Source organism: Nycticebus coucang, chromosome 11 (assembly GCF_027406575.1).
Source record: "Nycticebus coucang isolate mNycCou1 chromosome 11, mNycCou1.pri, whole genome shotgun sequence".
Taxonomy (NCBI): domain Eukaryota; kingdom Metazoa; phylum Chordata; class Mammalia; order Primates; family Lorisidae; genus Nycticebus; species Nycticebus coucang.
In genome coordinates, this window is record NC_069790.1 from 109019810 (window position 1) to 109040464 (window position 20655).

At 40.0% G+C, this 20655-nt stretch overlaps 1 protein-coding gene across 1 annotated transcript in view; it reads left to right on the top strand.

Moving 5' to 3' along the window:
• Positions 1-20655, top strand: part of AKR1D1 (aldo-keto reductase family 1 member D1) — a 78662-nt gene that overhangs the window by 22179 nt on the left and 35828 nt on the right. The gene's annotated exons all lie outside the window — the stretch shown is intronic.

Sequence of the window (20655 nt, forward strand, 5' to 3'; positions counted from 1 at the left end):
GGGCAAAGGCTATTTACAGATTTATACAGTTTTATACCTGGCAGGAGAACGCCTTGGCACCCTAGTATGGGAGATAGGTCCAGATTTCAGTAGGTCTCTCCCGTGGAGTGTAGTGGGAGGGCCTTTGATTTCTGCCCATTTGTTTGTGGGGCTCTTAAGCAGATCGGATGGGGGAGGGGGGACTTCAGTCCATCCACTTGGTGATGGGTTTTGTACCTTATTTATTTATTTATTTATTTATTTATTTATTTTAGAGACAAAGTCTCACTTCATGGCCCTCGGTAGAGTGCCATGGCATCACATAGCTCACAGCAACCTCCAACTCCTGGGCTTAAGTGATTCTTTTGCCTCAGCCTCCCAAGTAGCTGGGACTACAGGCGCCTGCCACAATGCCCAGCTATTATTTGGTTGCAGTTCAGCCGGGTCCAGGTTTGAACCCACAAGGGCTGGCGCCTTACCGACTGAGCCACAGGTGCTGCCTGGGTTTTGTACCTTTTGTTTGCATCCTGGTGGTTGCAGCTCTCCTCAGCAGGGTTGATGTGCGTTCATCTTTCTCTCTTGGTGCTGCTCAAATCCATCAGGTTACTTGCTAAATTTTCATCCCTTAACTCTCCTTCAGGATGGCAGCCTCTGTGCAAAGCTGGCTTCAGTCCGCCATCTGTCCCTTCCCCCCCCGCCCTTGTCCCCTCCAGCCCTACCTGTCCCCGCCCCCCCCCCACTGTATATTTCTACATATATACAAGAATAATATTTTTGTGGTTGGTGCCTTTTTTATTCTTTTCTCCATCTCTTTTATATTTTTTGCCATTTGAAAGCTTTACAGATTACTTAATTTCTCTAATCAAATTAGATCTAATTTTTATTTATTTATTTATTTATTTCATTAAATCATAGCCGTGTACATTAATGTGATCGTGGGGCACCATACACTAGTTTCATAGACCGTTTCACACATTTTCATCACACTGGTTAACATAGCCTTCCTGGCATTTTCTTAGTTATTCTGCTAAGATATTTACAATCCACATTTAATAAGTTTCACACATAACATTGTAAGATTCACCGCAGGTATAATCCCACCAATCCCCCTCCCGCTGCCCACCTCCCCCTTTCCCCCTCCCTCCCCTCCCTTTTCCCTTTCCCTGTATTCTTAGGTGTAATTTGATTATAGCTTTCATGTGAAAGCCATAAATTAGTTTCATAGTAAGGTTGAGTACATTGGATACTTTTTCTTCCATTCTTGGGATACTTTACTAAGAAGAATATGTTCCAGCTCCATCCATGTAAACATGAAAGAGGTAAAGTCTCCATCTTTCTTTAAGGCTGAATAATATTCCATGGTGTACATATACCACAATTTATTAATCCATTTGTGGATTGATGGGCACTTGGACTTTTTCCATGACTTAGCAATTATGAATTGGGCTGCAATAAACATTCTGGTACAAATATGTTTGTTGTGATGTGATTTTTGGTCTTCTGGGTATATGACTAGTAGAGGAAATATGGGATTGAATGGCAGATCTATTTTTAGATCTCTAAGTGTTCTCCATATCTCTTTCCAAAAGGAATGAATTAATTTGCATTCCCACCAGCAGTGTAGAAGTGTTTCCTTTTCTCCACATCCACGCCAACATCTCTGGTCTTGGGATTTTGTGATATAGGCTAGTCTCACTGGAGTTAGATGATATCTCAAAGTAGTTCTGATTTACATTTCTCTGATGATTAAAGATGATGAGTATTTTTTCATATGTCTGTAGGCGTGCGCCTGTCTTCTTCAGAGAAGTTTCTCTTGAAGTCCCTTTCTCAGCCTGAGATGGGATCCCTTGTTCTTTTCTTGTTTATACGTTTGAGTTCTCTGTGGATTCTGGTTATTAAACCTTTGTTGGAGACATAACCTGCAAATATCTTCTCCCATTCTGAGGGTTATTTGCTTGCTTTACTTACTGTGTTCTTGGCTGCGCAGAAGATTTGTAGTTTGATCAGGTCCAAGTAGTGCATTTTTGAAGCTGCTTCAATTGTCCAGAGGGTCCTCCAAATAAAAGACTTGCCCAGGCCAATTTTTCAAGGGTTTTCCCTTCACTCTCTTCTAGTACTTTTATAGTTTCACGTCTTAAGTTTAAATCTTTAATCCAGTGAGAGTCTATCTTAGTTAATGGTGAAAGGTGTGGGTCCAGTTTCAGTCTTCTACAGGTTGCCAGCCAGTTCACCCAGCACCATTTGTTAAATAGGGAATCTTTTCCCCATTGAATGTTTTTAATTGGCTTGTCAAAGATCAAATAACGGTAAGTAGCTGGGTTCATCTCTTGGTTCTCTATTCTGCTCCAGACATCTACTTCCCTGTTTTTGTGCGAATATCATGCTGTTTTGATCCCTATTGATTTGTAGTATAGTCTGAGGTCTGGTAGCGTGATTCCTCCTACTTTGTTTTTATTTCTGAGTAATGTCTTGGCTATTCGAGGTTTTTTTCTGATTCCATATAAAACAAAGTATTATTTTGTCAAGATCTTTAAAATATGACAGTGGAGCTTTAATAGGGATTGCATTGAAATTATATATTGCTTTGGGTAGTATGGATATTTTAACAATGTTGATTCTTCCCATCCATGAGCATGGTATGTTTTTCCATTTCTTAATATTCTCAGCTATCTCTTTTCTTAGAGTTTCATAGTTCTCTTTATATAGATCTTTCACATCCTTTGTTAGATAAACTCCCAAATATTTCATCTTCTTTGGCACTACTGTGAATGGGATAGAGTCCTTAATTCTTTTTTCAACTTGATTATTGTTGGTATGTATAAAGGCTACCAATTTATGGATGTTGATTTTGTAACCTGAGACGCTGCTGTATTCCTTGATCACTTCTAAGAGTTTTGTAGGAGAATCCCTGGTGTTTTCCAGATATACAATCATATCATCTGTGAAGAGTGAAAGTTTGATCTCTTCTGACCCTATATGGATACCCTTGATCACCTTTTCTTCCCTAATTGCGGTGGCTAAAATTTCCATTACAATGTTAAAAAGCAATGGAGACAATGGGCAGCCTTGTCTGGTTCCTGATCTGAGTGGAAATGAGTTCAATTTAACTCCATTCAATATGATATTGGCTGTGGATTTGCTGTACATGGTCTCTATCAGTTTAAGAAATGTCCCTTCTATACCAATTTCCTTAAGTGTTCTGATCATGAAGGGATGCTGCATATTATCAAAAGCTTTTTCCACATCAATTGAGAGAATCATATGGTCTTTGTTTTTAATTTGTTTATGTGCTGGATTACATTTATAGATTTACGTATATTGAACCAGCCTTGAGACCCTGGGATAAAACTGACTTGGTCATGATGTATAATTTGTTTGATGTGTTGCTGGATTCTGTTTGTTAGGATCTTGTTGAATATTTTTGCATCTATATTCATTAGTGATATCGGTCTATAATTTTCTTTTCTTGTTGGGTCTTTTCCTGGTTTGGGGATCAGGGTGATGTTTGCTTCATAGAACGTGTTGGGTAGTCTTCCTTCTTTTTCTACCTTTTGGAACAGGTTGAGTAATATAGGTACTAATTCCTCTTTAAAGGTTTGGTAGAATTATGACGTGAAACCATCTGGTCCTGGGCTTTTCTTTTTAGGGAGGTTTTGTAGGTTTGATGCTATTTCTGAACTTGATATGGGCCTGTTCAACATTTCCACTTGATTCTGGCTATGTCTTGGAAGGTGACGTGCTTCCAAGTATTGGTGAATTTCCTTCAGATTTTCATATTTCTGAGAATAAAGTTTCTTGTAATATTCATTAAGGATTTTTTGAATTTCTGAGGAGTCTGTTGTTATTTCGTCTTTGTCATTTCTGATAGATGAGATTAGAGATTTTACTCTTTTTTTTCCTGATTAGGTTGGCCAAAGGTTTATCTATTTTATTGACCTTTTCAAAAAGCAAACTTTTTGATTTATTGATCTGTTGTATAATTCTTTTGTTTTCAATTTCATTTAATTCTGCTGTAATTTTGGTTATTTCTTTTCTTCTACTGGGTTTGGGGTTGGAATGTTCTTCCTTTTCCAGCTGCTTGAGATGTCCCATTAAGTTGTTAACTTCCTCTCTTTCCGTTCTCTTCAGGAAGGCTTGCAGTGTTATAAACTTCCCTCTTAGGACTGCCTTTGCGGTATCCCAGAGGTTCTGATAATTTGTGTCTTCATTGTCATTTTGTTCCAAAAATTTGGCAATTTCCTTCTTAAGCTTATCTCTGACCCAGCTATCATTCAGCGTAAGGTTATTTAACTTCCATGTGTTTGTATGAGTATGCAGATTCCTGTTGTTACTGAGATCAACTTTTATTCCATGGTGTTCCAAGAAGATGCAAGGAATAATTTCTATTCCTTCAAATTTATTGAGGTTAGACTTGTGACCTAAGATGTGATCGATTTTGGAGTATGTTCCATGGGCTGATGAGAAGTATGCATATTCAGTACTCTTGGGATGAAATGTTCTGTAGATGTCTACTAAATCCAAATGTTGGATGGTTAGGTTTAAAATAAAATTTCTTTGCTCAGCTTCTTATTGGAGGATTGATCCAACACTGCCAAAGAGTGTTGAAATCTCCAACCATTATGGAGCTGGAGGAAATCAAGTTGCTCATGTCTGTTAGAGTTTCTCTTATAAATTGAGGTGCATTCTGGTTGGGTGCATAAATAGTAATAATTGAAATCTCATCATATTGAGTATTACCCTTGACAAATATGAAGTCACCATTCTTATCCTTCCTTACTTTTGTTTGTTTAAAGCCTATTGTATCTGCAAATAAAATCGCAACATCTGCTTTTTTATGATTACCATTTGCCTGAAATATGGATGACCATCCTTTCACCCTGATTCTATATTTGTCTTTTAAGGTAAGCTGTGACTCTTATATGCACAAAATATTTGGCCTGAGTTTTTGTATCCAGTCCTCTAACTTATGCCTCTTTAGAGGACAGTTTAAGCTGTTCACATTAATGGAGAATATTGATAAGTCTGGTAAAATTTTGGGTATCAAGTTTTTCAAAAGTCCAGTGGACATTTTTAATCCTTTTGCCAGTGTGGAAGTTGGAGTTTGATCAAAAGTTTCTGAGTGAGTTTACTTTTGTGGTAGAGAATTGGGTTGGTCATTATGGAGGATAGGTTTGAGAATATCCTGAAGAGCTCGTTTGGTTATGGCAAATTTCTTCAATATATGAATGTCATTAAAGTATTTAATTTCTCCATCATAGATGAAACTCAGTTTAGCTGGATACAGGATCCGGGGTTGAAAGTTATTTTGGTTTAGGAGATTAAAATTCGGTGACCACCCTCTTTTGGCTTGAAAAGTTTCAGCAGAGAGATCTGCAGCCATTCTAATATTATTCCCTTTGTAGGTAATGGATTTCTTATGTCTGGCTGCTTTGAGAATTTTCTTCTTCATATTAACTTTAGTGAAGTTAATTATGATATGCCTGGGGGATATCTTATTGGGGTTGTGTCGTGTTTGGGTTCTGACGCTGTCTGCTATCTGGATTTCAGAATTCCTAGGCATGTCTGGAAAATTCTCTTTCATAATTTCATGGAGAATGGCCTCTGTGCCTCGCAAGGCCACTTCAGCAGTTTCAGGGATTCCAATGAGTTGGATATTAGCCTTCTTCGAATCCAGAGCTCTCTGAGAGAATGGTCCATTTTTGCTCTCAATTTCTCTTCCTCTTTGAAAGTTTGGGAGCATTCAAAGGCTTTGTCTTCAATGTCAGAAATCCTTTCTTCTGCATGCTCCACTCTGTTACTGAGGGATTCTACTGCATTTTTCATGACTTTGAGGGCTGCAAATTCTTGCTTCAGTGTGTCTAAATCTTTGTTAGTTTTGTCTTTAAATCCGTTAAATTCATGAGACAACTTTTGAATTTCTCCTCAAATTCCTAATTCTGACTTTTGAATTGCTGCAAGAAGTTCTAATTCCAAATTTTCCTCCACTTAATTGATCTTGTTTGCAATCCAAATTCTGAATTCGATTTCTGACATCTCAGCCAGTTGTTTATGAATGGGATCTTCAATTACATCTGCCATATCTTTCCTTGGGGGGGTTGATCTATTGTGGTTATTCATGTTACTAGAGTTTTTCCACTGATTCTGTCCCATGATTGTTTTACTCCCTTTGATTTTTCCCCTGGAGCTTTGTCGAGGACCCATACAGTGCTTTGGCCTGAGAAACTGGGGCCCTGTTTGGTGTGGTGGGGCTAAGTGGTTCTGTCTTGTTTTCAGCTGGTTTCTGTTTGACCCTAGTGAAACGGTTACTCTGGGTTGAAGTCTCACCTGTGGAGAAATAACAGCAATTAAGTCACCCAGCCCACCACAGGCAACAATTGGAAAAGGAAAATCAAACCTTCCTACAACCACACACCCAGGGCACCACCTGAATAGTCCTCAGGTGATTGGCTCAGTTCAAAGGGTCCAAATCGATTGTCACAGTTAGCACCTGTCTCAGGTGGGAGAGTTTAAAAGGTCTCTGAGAACTGTATTACAGGGGTCTGGTGACTACTCTGATATGGCTTGCTCCAGTGCTGCGTGGAGTCAGGAGGAGCCACCCAGTCTGGGAAGGTTGATGCCTTCCTCCCCACCTTGTACTCTGTCACACCCAGTCACTGATAGCCCTGCAGTTGGCTGACCCATTTGCCTGTAGCGAGCAGATACTCCAGGGGTTTGAACCTGCCTGAATCACAAAGAAATCTGCCAGGCCTTTACGCTCTGCCTCTATCTAGAAGGAGGATGTGAGGCCTGACAGCCTCGGGTGCTTGGTGAAGATTTGGGGGTGTTCACTCAGGTCCAGCCCCACCCCTTATTGATGTTACTGACAGAACCAAACAGAACTGCTAAATTCCCCTGCAGAAGAGAAGCTGTTTTAAGTTCCAAATCCGTCTTTGCTCCTGCAGATTTGTATTAGGTTACCTGTCAGTTCTATCCTGCTGCCTTCCTTTGTCTATAGGCTGACAATCCCCTGAGGGCCAGGTGTGTCTTAGGCTCAGTAAAGCAGTCCTCTGGGTCATCCCCGCCCTGGGAGCTTCCCGGGTCTGTGAGTCGGTACCGCCTCAGGCAAATCCTTTACTCACGGGTTGTTGCCGACCTCCTCTCGTTGCCCAGGGAGACAGGGGGTGTGGCTTCAGAATATCCAGGAGTGAGCTGTATTGCTGCTAAAAGACAGCTGCTGCTCTGAGCCTCAGCGAACTGCTGCTCCAGTGTGGTTCCCTCTCAGCTGACTGTCCTCTCCTTGCTCCCACGCCCCCTGAGTCAGCATTGACCAGCTGCAGTTCAGGCACTGTCCACACCCCTTGAAAAACCACCCAAGAATCTGGACTCGTGGGGGACACGCCTCCATACCTCAGAGTGAGAGTGGAGGGGAGTGCTGGGAGCTCAGAGCTGCAGGCAGAGAATATATACAGTTTTCCACAGTTTTATGCCGGGCCATATTGCTGCTAAAAGATAGCTGGTGCGACGTGCCTCAGGGAACTGCTGATCTTGTGGTTCCCTCTCAGCTGACCGTCCTCTCCTTGCTCCCATGGCCTGGAGTCATCACTGAACAGCTGCAGTTTAGGCACTGTCCACATCCCTCAAGAAATCACCCAAGAATCTGAACTCCTGGGGGACAGGCCTCAAAACCTCAAAGTGAGAGTGGAGGGGAGTGCTGGTAGCTCAGAGTTGCAGGTAGAGAATATATACAGTTTTATAGAGTTTTATGCCTGCCAGGAGAACGCCATGGCACCCTAGTAGGGGAGGTAGGTCCAGTTTTTAGAGGGCCTCTCCCGTGGAGTGTAGTGGGAGGACCTTTGAACTCTGCCTGTTTGTTTGTGGGGCACTCTGAGACATTCTCATGGGGGAAGGGGTCCCGTCTGCTTGGTGATGGATTTTGTACCTTTTTTTTGGTATCCTTGGGGTCGCAGCTCACCTCAGCAGGGTTGATGTGCATTCTTCAACCTTCTCTCTTGGTGCAGCTCAAATCCACAAGGTTACTTGCTAAATTTTTGTCCTTTAACTCTCCTTCTGTACGGGAGCCTCTGTGAAAAGCTGGCTTCAGTCAGCCATCTTGTCTCCACCCTCTCTCTCTCTCTCTCTCTCTCTCTTTTTGTTCTGATTTTTCCTCACAATTTTCTTGGAGCAGCTATTGAAATTTTTATTATTTTTTTATACATATATTTTTTATTTCTATTTATTTCTACTTTTAATTTCTCCTTTCTTCTTTAACTTTTTCGTGAACATTACTTTTTTCTTTTATTTTCAATTATTTCATGATTATCACTATTTTTATTGTGGTTGTTTTTTGTTGTTGTTGTGAGTGTTGTCTGTATGTCTGTGTGTCTCTGTCTGTCTGTGCATCTATGGGCTTGTGTGTCTGGTAGCCTTTGTATCTGTCTATTTGCTCATTTGGTCTCAATGAGATTGGTGTTACAATTTGCAATTCTGAGCTCCCAGCACTGCCCTCCACTCTCACTCTGAGGTATGGACTCCCCCAGGAGTCCAGATTCTTGGGTGATTTCTTGAGAGGTGTAGACAGGACCTGGACTGCAGCTTGACAGTGGTGATTCTGCAGCACGAGAGTGAGGAGGCAATGGTCGGCTGAGAGGGAATCATGCTGGGGCAGCAATGCCCCAAGGTGCAGAGCAGCAGCCATCCTTAGCAATAACAAGGCCCACCCAAGGATATCCAACTGCCACTCTCCCTGTCTCCCTGGGCAACCAGAGGAGGCCAGGCATCTTCTCAGATGGCAACCACCATGCAACAGATCTGGGACTGAAACACAGGCCCCGTGACATAAGGGTTTGCCAGAGGCGGTACTGGCCTGGGTGGAATGCAGGGACTAGAAAATGAACACACAGAGCCAGGAAACTCCCAGGGCACAGCTGACACAGAGGACTGCTTTACTAAGCCTAAGACGCACCCGGCCCTCAGGGGATCATCAGCCTAGAGACAAAGGAGGACAGGAGACTAGAGCTGACAGCTAACCATGCTGTGAATACAAACCTACAGGAGTAAAGACAGGGCCTGAGGCAAAGGTTCTGGGAACTCAGCCCCTCTTCTGCAGAGGAATTTAGCAGGGACAGAAACAAACTCCCACAGGGTTGTTCTGTTCTGCCAGTAACATCAATCAAGGGCGGTGCTGGAACTGAGTGAACACCCACAAGCCTCCATCAAGTGCCAGAGGTTGAGGCCTCTGCTGGATAGAGGCAGAGAGCAGTGGCCTGGCTGAGCAGATACAGACTTCCTTGTGATTTAGGAAGGTGCAAACCTCTGGAGTATCTGCTCACTGGAGACAACTGACTGGGTCACAGCCGAGCGGGGCGAGCAGTGACTGGGTGTTGACAGAGCTGCAAGGTGGGGAAGGAGGCATTAACCTTCCCAGACTAATCTATTTGCTGGGTGGGTCCTCCGGACTTCACGGAGCACCAGAACAGGTCATATTTGAGTTGTCACCAGACCCCTGAATTCAGTTGCCAGAGACCTTTTAAACTCTCACACCTGAGACAGGTCCTCACTGAGACAATTGATTTGGACCTTTTGAACTGAGCCAATGGCCTGAGGACTATTCAGGTGGTGCCCTGGGTGTGTGGTTGTAGGAAGGTTTGATTTTCCTTTTCCAATTGTTGCCTGTGGGGGGAGGGGTGAAATATTGCTGTTATTACTCCACAGGTGAGACTTCAACCCAGAGTAACTGTTTCACTAGGGGTGAACAGAGACCAGCTGAAAACAAGAGAGAACCACTTAGCCCCATCTCATCAAATAGGTCCCCAACATCTCAGGCCGTAGCACTGCATGGGTCTTCGACAAGGCGCCAGGGGAAAAATAAAATGGTGTAAAGTAATCATGGTGCGCAATCAGCAGAAAAACTCTAGTAACATGAATAACCAGAATACATCAACTCCGTCCAAAAAAGATATGGCAGATGTAACTGAAGATCCCATTCATAAACACCTGGCCAAGATGTCAGAAATCGATTTCAGAATTTGGATTGCAAACAAGATTAACAGAATGGAGGAAAATTTGGAATTAGAAATCCGAAGAGCAATTCAAAAGTCAGAATTAGAAATTCGAGGAGAAATCCAAAGTTGTCTCAAGAATTTAATGAATATAAAGACAAAACCACCAAAGATTTTCATGCACTCGAGCAAGAATTTGCAGCCCTCACATATCTAAAAAACACAGTAGAACCCTCAGTAACATGGTGAAGCAGGCAGAAGAAAGGATTTCTGACATTGAAGACAAGGCATTTGAATGTTCCCAAATTCTCAAAGAAGAAGAGAAATGGAGAGCAAAAAATGGAACATTCTCTCAGAGAGCTCTAGGATAATTCAAAGAAGGATAATATCCACCTCATAGGAATCCTGGAAAGTGATGAAGTGGCCTCGCAAGGCACAGAGACCCTTCTCCATAAAATTATGAAAGAAAATTTTCCAGATATGTCAAGAGATTCTGAAATCCAGATAGCAGACAGTTTCAGAACGCCAGCATGACTGAATCCGAATAAGACATCCCCCAGGCATATCAAAATTAACTTCACTAGTGTCAATAAGAAGAAGAAACTTCTGAAAGCAGCTAGATGCAAGAAATCTATTACCTACAAAGGGAAAAATATTAGAATGACTGCAGATCTCTCTGCTGAAACTTTTTAAGCCAGAAAAGGATGGCCATCGACTTTTAATCTCCTAAAGCAAAATAACGTTCAACCCAGGATCTTGTATCCAGCTAAACTGAGTTTCATTTATGATTAAGAAATTAAATACTTTAATGACATTCATATGTTAAAGAAATTTGCCATAACCAAATCAGTTCTCCAGGATATTCTCAGACCTATCTATATTCCATAATGACCACCCCAATCCTCTACCACAAAAATAAACTCACTCAGAAACTTTTGATCAAACTCCAACTTCCACAATGGTGAAAGGATTAAAATTGTCCAGTGGACTTTCGAAAAACTTGATACCCAAAATTTTACCAGACTTCTCAATATTCTCCCTTAATGTCAATGGCTTAAACTGTCCTCTAAAGAGGCACAGGTTAGCTGACTGGATACAAAAACTCAGGCTAGATATTTGCTGCATACAAGAGTTACAGATAAATATAGACTCAGGGTGACAGGATGGTCGTCCATATTTCAGGCAAATGGTAATCATAAAAAAGCAGGTGTTGCAATTCTGTTTGCAGATACAATAGGCTTTAAACCAACAAAAGTAAAGAAGGATAAGAATGGTCACTACATACTTGTTAAGGATAATACTCAATATGATGAGATTTCAATTAGGAATAATTATGCACCCAACCAGAATGCGCCTCAATTTATAAGAGAAACTCTGACAGACGTGAGCAACTTGATTTCTTCCAGCTCCATAATAGTCAGAAATTTCCACACTCCTTTGGCAGTGCTGGATAGATCTGCCAATAAGAAGCTGAGCAAATAAATTTTACATTTAAACCTAACCATCCAACATTTGGATTTAGCAGACATCTACAAATCATTTCATCCCAACAAAACCGAATACACATACTTCTCATCAGCCCACGGAACATACTCCAAAATTGATCACATCTCAGGTCACAAGTCTAACCTCAATGAATTTAAAGAAATAGAAATAATTCCTTGCATCTTCTCGGACCACCATGGAATAAAAGTTGAACTCAGTAACAACAGGAACCTGCACACTTATACAAAAACATGGAAGTTAAATAACCTTATGCTGAATGATAGCTGGGTCAGAGATGAGATTAAGAAGGAAATCGCCAAATTTCTGGAACAAAATGACAATGAAGACATGAATTATCAGAACCTCTGGGATACCGCAAAGGCAGTCCTAAGGGGGAAATTTATAGCACTGCAAGCCTTCCTTAAGAGAATGGAAAGAGAGGAAGTTAACAACTTAATGGGACATCTCAAAAACTGGAAAAGGAAGAACATTCCAACCCCAACTCTCCAGTAGAAGAAGAAATAACCAAAATTAGAGCAGAATTAAATGAAATTGAAAACAAAAGAATTATACAACAGATCAATAAATCAAAAAGTTGGTTTTTTGAAAAGGTCAATAAAATAGATAAACCTTTTGCTAACCTAACCAGGAAAAAAAGAGTAAAATTTCTAATTTCATCAATCAGAAACAACAAAGATGAAATAACAACAGACTCCTCAGAAATTTAAAAAACCCTTAATAAATATTACAAGAAATTTATTCTCAGAAATATGAAAATCTGAAGGAAATTCACCTATACTTGGAAGCACGTCACCTTCCAAGACTGAGCCACAATCAAGTGGAAATGTTGAACATGCCAATATCAAACTCTGAAACCATACGAGATCTCCCTAAAAAGAAAAGCCTGGGACAAGATGGCTTCACGTCAGAATTCTACCAAACCTTTAAAGAGGAACTAGTACCTATATTACTCAACCTATTCCAAAATGTAGAAAAAGAAGTAAGACTACCCAACACGTACTATGAACCACACATCACCCTGATCCCCAAACTAGGAAAAGACCCAACAAGAAAAGAAAATTATAGACCGATATCACTAATGAATATAGATGCAAAAATACTCAATAAGATCCTAGCAAACAGAATCCAGCAACACATCAAACAAATTATACATCATGACCAAGTCGGTTTTATCCCAGGGTCTCAAGGCTGGTTCAATATACATAAATCTATAACTGTAATCCAGCACATAAGCAAATTAAACAACAAAGACCATATGATTCTCTCAATTGATGTAGAAAAAGCTTTTGATAATATGCAGCATCCCTGCATGATCAGAACACAAGAAAATTGGTATAGAACGGACATTTCTAAAACTGATAGAGGCCATCTACAGCAAACCCATAGCCAATATTGTATTGAATGGAGATAAACTGAAATCATTTCCACTCAGATCAGAAACTAGACAAGGCTGCCCACTGTCTCCACTACTCTTTAACATTGTGATGCAAGTTTTAGCCATCACAATTAGGGAAGAAAAGGCGATCAAGGGTATCCATATAGGGTCAGAAGAGATCAAACTTTCACTCTTCACAGATGATATGATTGTATATCTGGAAAACACCAGGGATTCTACTACAAAACTCTTAGAAGTGATCAAGGAATACAGCTGCATCTCAGGTTACAAAATGAACATTCATAAATCTGTAGCCTTTATATATAACAACAATAGTCAAGCTGACAAAACAGTTAAAGACTCTATTCCGTTCACAGTAGTACCAAAGAAGATGAAACATTTGGGAGTTTATCTAACCAAAGACGTTAAAGATCTCTATAAAGAGAACTATGTAATTTTGAGAAAAGAAATAGCTGAAAACGTTAACAAATGGAAAAACATACCATGCTCATGGCTGGGAAGAATCAACATTGTTAAAATGTCCATATTACCAGGCAGAGCAAGATGGCAGCCGAGTAACAGCTTCTTTGCATCTGGGCACCGTGAGTCTGGGGAGATAGGACTCCAGGCATCTCTGTCTAGTGGGATCTGCCTATCATCACCCCTGTGAGGATACAGAGAGTCAGCGAGAGACTTCTGGACCCCAAGAGGAGGACTAAAACAGTGGAAAAACGTCCACAGGCATGAGAACTTAAAGAGCAAGAGGAAGTGAAAGGAAAATTAGGGCAAGGAAACAGATAAAAGAAATCACTCATGAGGAAGAATCAGCAGAAAACTCCAGGCAACATGAAGAACCAGTCCAGAACAAACTCACCAAGGGACCATGAGGTAACTACTGCAGATGATTCCACCTATAAGGAAATGTTAGGAATGACAGAAAGGGAATTTAGAATACACATGTTGAAAACAATGAAAGAAGTGATGGAAACAATGAAGGAAACTGCTAATAAAGTGGAAAATAACCAAAAGGAAATCCAAAAACAGAATCAAATAAGAGATGAATGATATGAAGAATATAGAAAGGATATAGCAGAGCTGAAGGAACTGAAACAGTCAATTAGGGAACTTAAAGATGCAATGGAAAGTATCAGCAACAGGTTAGACCATGCAGAAGAAAGAATTTCAGAGGTAGAAGACAAAGTTCTTGAGATAACTCAGATAGTAAAAGAGGCAGAAAAGAAGAGAGAGAAAACAGAATATTAACTGTCAGAATTATGGGACTTTATGAAGCATACCAACATACAAGTTATAGGAATTCCAGAAGGGGAAGAAGAATGCCCCCAGAGGAATGGAAGCCATGCTAGAGAATATTATAAAAGAAAATTTCCCAAATATCACCAAAGATTCTGACACACTGCTCTCAGAGGGATATCGGAACCCAGGTCGCCTCAACTCTAACCGAGCTCCTCCAAGACACATTGTGATGAACCTGTCCAAAGTCAAGACAAAAGAAAAGATTCTGCAAGCTGCCAGGAGTAAGCGCCAGTTGACCTACAGGGGCAAATCCATCAGAGTGACCACAGACTTCTACAATGAAACCTTCCAAGCAAGAAGACAATGGTCATCTACCTTTAATCTACTTAAACAGAACAATTTCAGCCCAGAATTCTGTACCCTGCTAAGCTAAGCTTCAAAATTGACGGAGAAATCAAATCATTTATGGATATACAAACATTCAGGAAATTCGCCACAACAAGACCAGCTCTACAGGAAATACTTCAACCTGTTCTGCACACTGACCACCACAATGGATCAGCAGCAAAGTAAGAACTCAGAAATTAAAGGACAGAACCTAACCTCCACACTGATGCAAAAGATAAAACTAAGCATTGGAATCTCACAAAATAAGACGCATAGAATACTACCACACTTATCAATTTTCTCACTAAATGTTAATGGCTTGAATTCCCCACTGAAGAGACATAGATTGGCTGACTGGATTAAAAAACACAAGCCATCCATTTCCTGTCTGCAAGAAACACACCTGGCTTCAAAAGACAAATTCAAGCTCTGAGTCCAGGGTTGGAAGACAATTTTTCAGACAAATGCAATTCAGAAGAAAAGAGGAGTTGCAATCTTTTTTTCAGATACATGTGGATTTAAAGCAACTAAAGTCAAAAAAGACAAAGAGGTCACTTTATATTGGTTAAGGGAAAAACACAACAAGAAGACATTTCAATTCTAAATATTCATGCACCCAATTTAAATGCTCCCAGATTCTTGAAACAGACCTTACTCAGTCCGAACAATATGATATCTGATAATACCATAACAACAGGGGACTTTAACACTCCTCTTACAGAGCTGGACAGATCGTATAAGCAGAAATTAAACAAAGATATAAGAGATTTGAATGAGACCCTAGAACAACTGTGCTTGATAGACAAATATAGAACACTCCACCCCAAAGATAAAGAATATACATTCTTCTCATCACCTCATCGAACATTCTCCAAAATTGATCATATCCTGGGACACAAAACAAATATCAACAGAATCAAAAGAATTGAAATTTTACCTTGTATCTTCTCAGACCATAAGGCACTAAAGGTGGAACTCAACTCTAACAAAAATGCTCGACCTCATGCAAAGGCAGGGAAATTAAACAATCTTCTGTTGAATAACAGATAGGTGCAGGAAGAAATAAAACAGGAAATCATTAACTTCCTTGAGCATAACAAAAATGAAGACACAAGCTACCAAAACCTGTGGGATACTGCAAAAGCAGTTTTGAGAGGACAATTCATCGCTTTAGATGCCTACATTTGAAAAACAGAAAGAGAGCCCATCAACAATCTCACAAGCCATTTTATGGAATTGGAAAAAGAAGAACAATCTAAGCCTAAACCCAGTAGAAAAAAAGAAATATCCAAAATCAAATCAGAGATCAATGAAATTGAAAACAAAAGAATCATTCAGAAAATTAATGAAACAAGGAGTTGGGTTTTTGAAAAAATAAATAAAATAGATAAACCATTGGCCAGACTAATGAGGAATAGAAAAGTAAAATCTCTAGTAACCTCAATCAGAAATGATAAAGGGGAAATAACAACTGATCCCACAGAGATACAAGAGATCATCTCTGAATACTACCAGAAACTCTATGCCCAGAAATTTGACAATGTGAAGTAAATGGATAAATATTTGGAATCACACCCTCTCCCTAGACTCAGCCAGGAAGAAATAGAGCTCCTGAACAGACCAATTTCAAGCACTGAGATCAAAGAAACAATAAAAAATCTTCCAACCAAAAAATGCCCTGGTCCAGATGGCTTCACTCCAGAATTCTATCAAACCTTCAAGGAAGCTTATTCCTGTACTGCAGAAATTATTCCAAACAATTAAGGAAGAAGGAATCTTCCCCAACACATTCTATGAAGGAAACATCAACCTGATACCAAAACCAGGAAAAGACCGAAACAACAAGGAGAATTTCAGACCAATCTCACTCATGAATATAGATGCAAAAATTCTCAACAAAATCCTAGCCAATAGATTACAGCTTATCATCAAAAAAGTCATTCATCATGATCAAGTAGGCTTCATCCCAGGGATGCAAGGCTGGTTTAACATATGCAAGTCCATAAACGTTATCCACCATATTAACAGAGGCAAAAATAAAGATCACATGATCCTCTCAATAGATGCAGAAAAAGCATTTGATAAAATCCAGCATCCTTTTCTAATTAGAACACTGAAGAATATAGGCATAGGTGGCACATTTCTAAAACTGATTGAAGCTATCTACGACAAACACACCGCTAATATTTTACTGAATGGAGCAAAACTGAAAGCTTTTCCTCTAAGAACTGGAACCAGACAAGGTTGTCCTCTATCACCTTTACTATTCAACATAGTGCTGGAAGTTCTAGCCAATACAATTAGGCAAGACAAGGAAATAAGGGAATCCAAATGGGAGCAGAGAAGGTCAAACTCTCCCTCTTTGCTGACGACATGTTCTTATACTTAGAGAACCCAAAGACTCAAGCACAAGACTCCTGAAAGTCATCAAAAAATACAGTAATGTTTCAGGATATAAAATCAATGTCCACAAGTCAGTAGCCTTTGTACACACCAATAACAGTCAAGATGAGAAGCTAATTAAGGACACAACTCCCTTCACCATAGTCTCAAAGAAAATGAAATACCTAGGAATATACCTAACGAAGGTGGTGAAGGACCTCTATAAAGAAAACTATGAAATCCTCAGAAAGGAAATAGCAGAGGATATTAACAAATGGAAGAACATACAATGCTCATGGATTGGAATAATCAACATTGTTAAAATGTCTATACTTCCCAAAGCAATCTACCTATTCAATGCCATTCCTATCAAAATACCAACATCGTACTTTCAAGATTTGGAAAAAATGATTCTGCGTTTTGTATGGAACCGGAAAATACCCCGTATAGCTAAGGCAGTTCTTAGTAATAAAAATAAAGCTGGGGGCATCAGCATACTAGATTTTAGTCTGTACTACAAAGCCATAGTGGTCAAGACAGCATGGTACTGGCACAAAAACAGAGACATAGACACTTGGAATTGAATTGAAAACCAAGAAATGAAACTAACATCTTACAACCACCTAATCTTTGATAAACCAAACAAGAACATACCTTGGGGGAAAGACTCCCTATTCAATAAATGGTGTTGGGAGAACTGGATGTCTACATGTAAAAGACTGAAACTGGACCCAAACCTTTCCCCACTCACAAAAATTGATTCAAGATGGATAATGGACTTAAATTTAAGGCATGAAACAATAAAAATCCTCCAAGAAAGCGTAGGAAAAACACTGGAAGATATTGGCCTGGGGAAAGACTTCATGAAGAAGACTGCCATGGCAATTGCAACAACAAAAATAAACAAATGGGACTTCATTAAACTGAAAAGCTTCTGTACAGCTAAGGAGACAATAACCAAAGCAAAGAGACAACCTACCCAATGGGAAAGGATATTTGCATATTTTCAATTGGACAAAAGCTTGATAACTAGGATCTATAGAGAACTCAAATTAATCCACATGAAAAAAGCCAACAATCCCATATATCAATGGGCAAGAGACATGAATAGAACTTTCTCTAAAGATGAAAGACTAATGGCTAACAAACACATGAAAAAATGTTCATCATCTCTATATATTAGAGAAATGCAAATCAAAAAAACCCTGATATACCATCTAACCCCAGTGAGAATGGCCCACATCACAAAATCTCAAAACTGCAGATGCTGGCGTGGATGTGGAGAGAAGGGAACACTTTTACACTGCTGGTGGGACTGCAAACTAGTACAAACTTTCTGGAAGGAAGTATGGAGAAACCTCAAAGCACTCAAGCTAGACCTCCCATTTGATCCTGCAATCCCATTACTGGGCATCTACCCAGAAGGAAAAAAATCCTTTGATGATAAGGACACTTGTACTAGACTGTTTATTGCAGCTCAATTTACAATCGCCAAAATGTGGAAACAGACTAAATGCCCACCAACCCAGGAATGGATTAACAAGCTGTGGTATATGTATACCATGGAATCCTATTCAGCCATTAAAAAAAAATGGAGACTTTACATCCTTCGTATTAACCTGGATGGACGTGGAAGACATTATTCTTAGTAAAGCATCACAAGAATGGAGAAGCATGAATCCTATGTACTCAATTTTGATATGAGGACAATTAATGACAATTAAGGTTATGAGGGGGAAGCAGAAAGAGGGATGGAGGGAGGGGGTTGGGGCTTGGTGTGTGCCACACTTTATGGGGGCAAGACATGACTGCAAGAGGGACTTTACCTAACAATTGCAATCAGTGTTACCTGGCTTATTGTACCCTCAATGAATCCCCAACAATAAAAAAAAGAAAAAATTTAGATGTTAAAAAAAAAAAGTCCATACTACCGAAAGCAATATACAATTTTAATGCAATCCCTATTAAAGCCCCACTGTCATACTATAAAGATCTTGAAAAAATAATACTTAGTTTTATATGGAATAAAAAAAAAAACCTCGAATAGCCAAGACGTTACTCAGAAATAGAAACAAAGCAGGAGAAATTATGCTACCAGACCTCAGACTATACTATAAATTGATAGTGATCAAAACAGCAAGGTACTGGCACAAAAACGGAGAAGTAGATGTCTGGAACAGAATAGAGAACCAAGAGATGAATCCAGCCTCTGATCTTTGACAAGCTAATTAAAAACATTCAGTGGGGGGAAAAGATTCCCTATTTAACAAATGGTGCTGGTTGACGCCTGTGGCTCAGTCAGTAAGGCTCCAGGCCCATATACCGAGGGTGGCGGGTTCAAACCTGGCCCCGGCTGAACAGCAAACCAAAAAATAGCCGGGTGTTGTGGCGGGCACCTGTAGTCCCAACTACTCGGGAAGCTGAGGCAAGAGAATCACTTAAGCCCAGGAGTTGGAGGTTGCTGTGAGCTGTGTAATGCCATGGCACTCTACCAAGGGCCATAAAGTGAAACTCTGTCTCTACAAAAAAAAAAAAAAAAAAGGTGCTGGGTGAACTGGCTGGCAACCTGTAGAAGACTGTAACTGGACCCACACCTTTCACTATTAACTAAGATTGACTCTCACTGGATTGAAGATTTAAACCTAATACATGAGACTATAAAAATACTAGAAGAATGTGCATGGAAAACCATTGAAAAATCGGTCTGGGCTAGTATTTTATGAAGAGGACTCCCCAGGCAATTGAAGCAGCTTCAAAAATACACTACTGGGACCTTATCAAACTAAAAAAACTTCTGCACAGCCAAGAACACAGTAAGTAAAGCAAGCAGACAGCCCTCAGAATGGGAGAAGATATTTTCAGGTTATGTCTCCAACAAAGGTTTGATAACCAGAATCCACAGAGAACTCAAACGTATAAGCAAGAGAAGAACAAGTGGTCCCATCGCAGGCTGGGCAAGGGACTGGAAGAGGAATTTCTCTGAAGAAGATAGGCGCATGGCCTACAGACATATGAAAAAATGCTCATCATCTTTAATCATCAGAGAAGTGTAAATCAAAACTACCTTGATATACCGTCTAACTCCAGTAAGATTAGCCCATATCACAAAATCCCAAGACCAGAGATGTTGGCATGGATGTGGAGAAAAGGGAACACTTCTACACTGCTGGTGGGAATGCAAATTAATACATGCCTTTTGGAAAGATGTTTGGAGAACACTTAGAGATCTAAAACACTTAGAGATCCAAACCTGCCATTCAATCCTGTAATTCCTCTACTAAGTATATACCCAGAAGACCAAAAATCACATTACAACAATGATATTTGCACCAGAATGTTTATTGCAGCCCAATTCACAATTGCTAAGTCATGGAAAAAGCCCAAGTGCCCATTGATACACAAATGGATTAATAAACTGTAGTCTATGTACACCATGGAATATTATGCAGCCTTGAAGAAAGATGGAGACTTTACCTCATTCATGTTTACATGGATGGAGCTAGAGCATATTCTTCTTAGTAAAGTATCTCAAGATTGGAAGAGAAAGTATCCAATGTACTTCGCCCTACTATGAAACTAATTTTTGGCTTTCATATGAAAGCTATAACCCAGTTATAACCTAAGAATATGGGGAATGGGGAGAGGGAGGGGAGGGAGGGGGGAGGATGGGCAGAGGGAGGGTGATAGGTGGGATTACACCTGCGGTGCATCTTACAAGGGTACATGTGAAACTTAGTAAATGTAGAATATAATTGTCTTAACACAATAACTAAGAAAGTGCCAGGAAGGCTATAT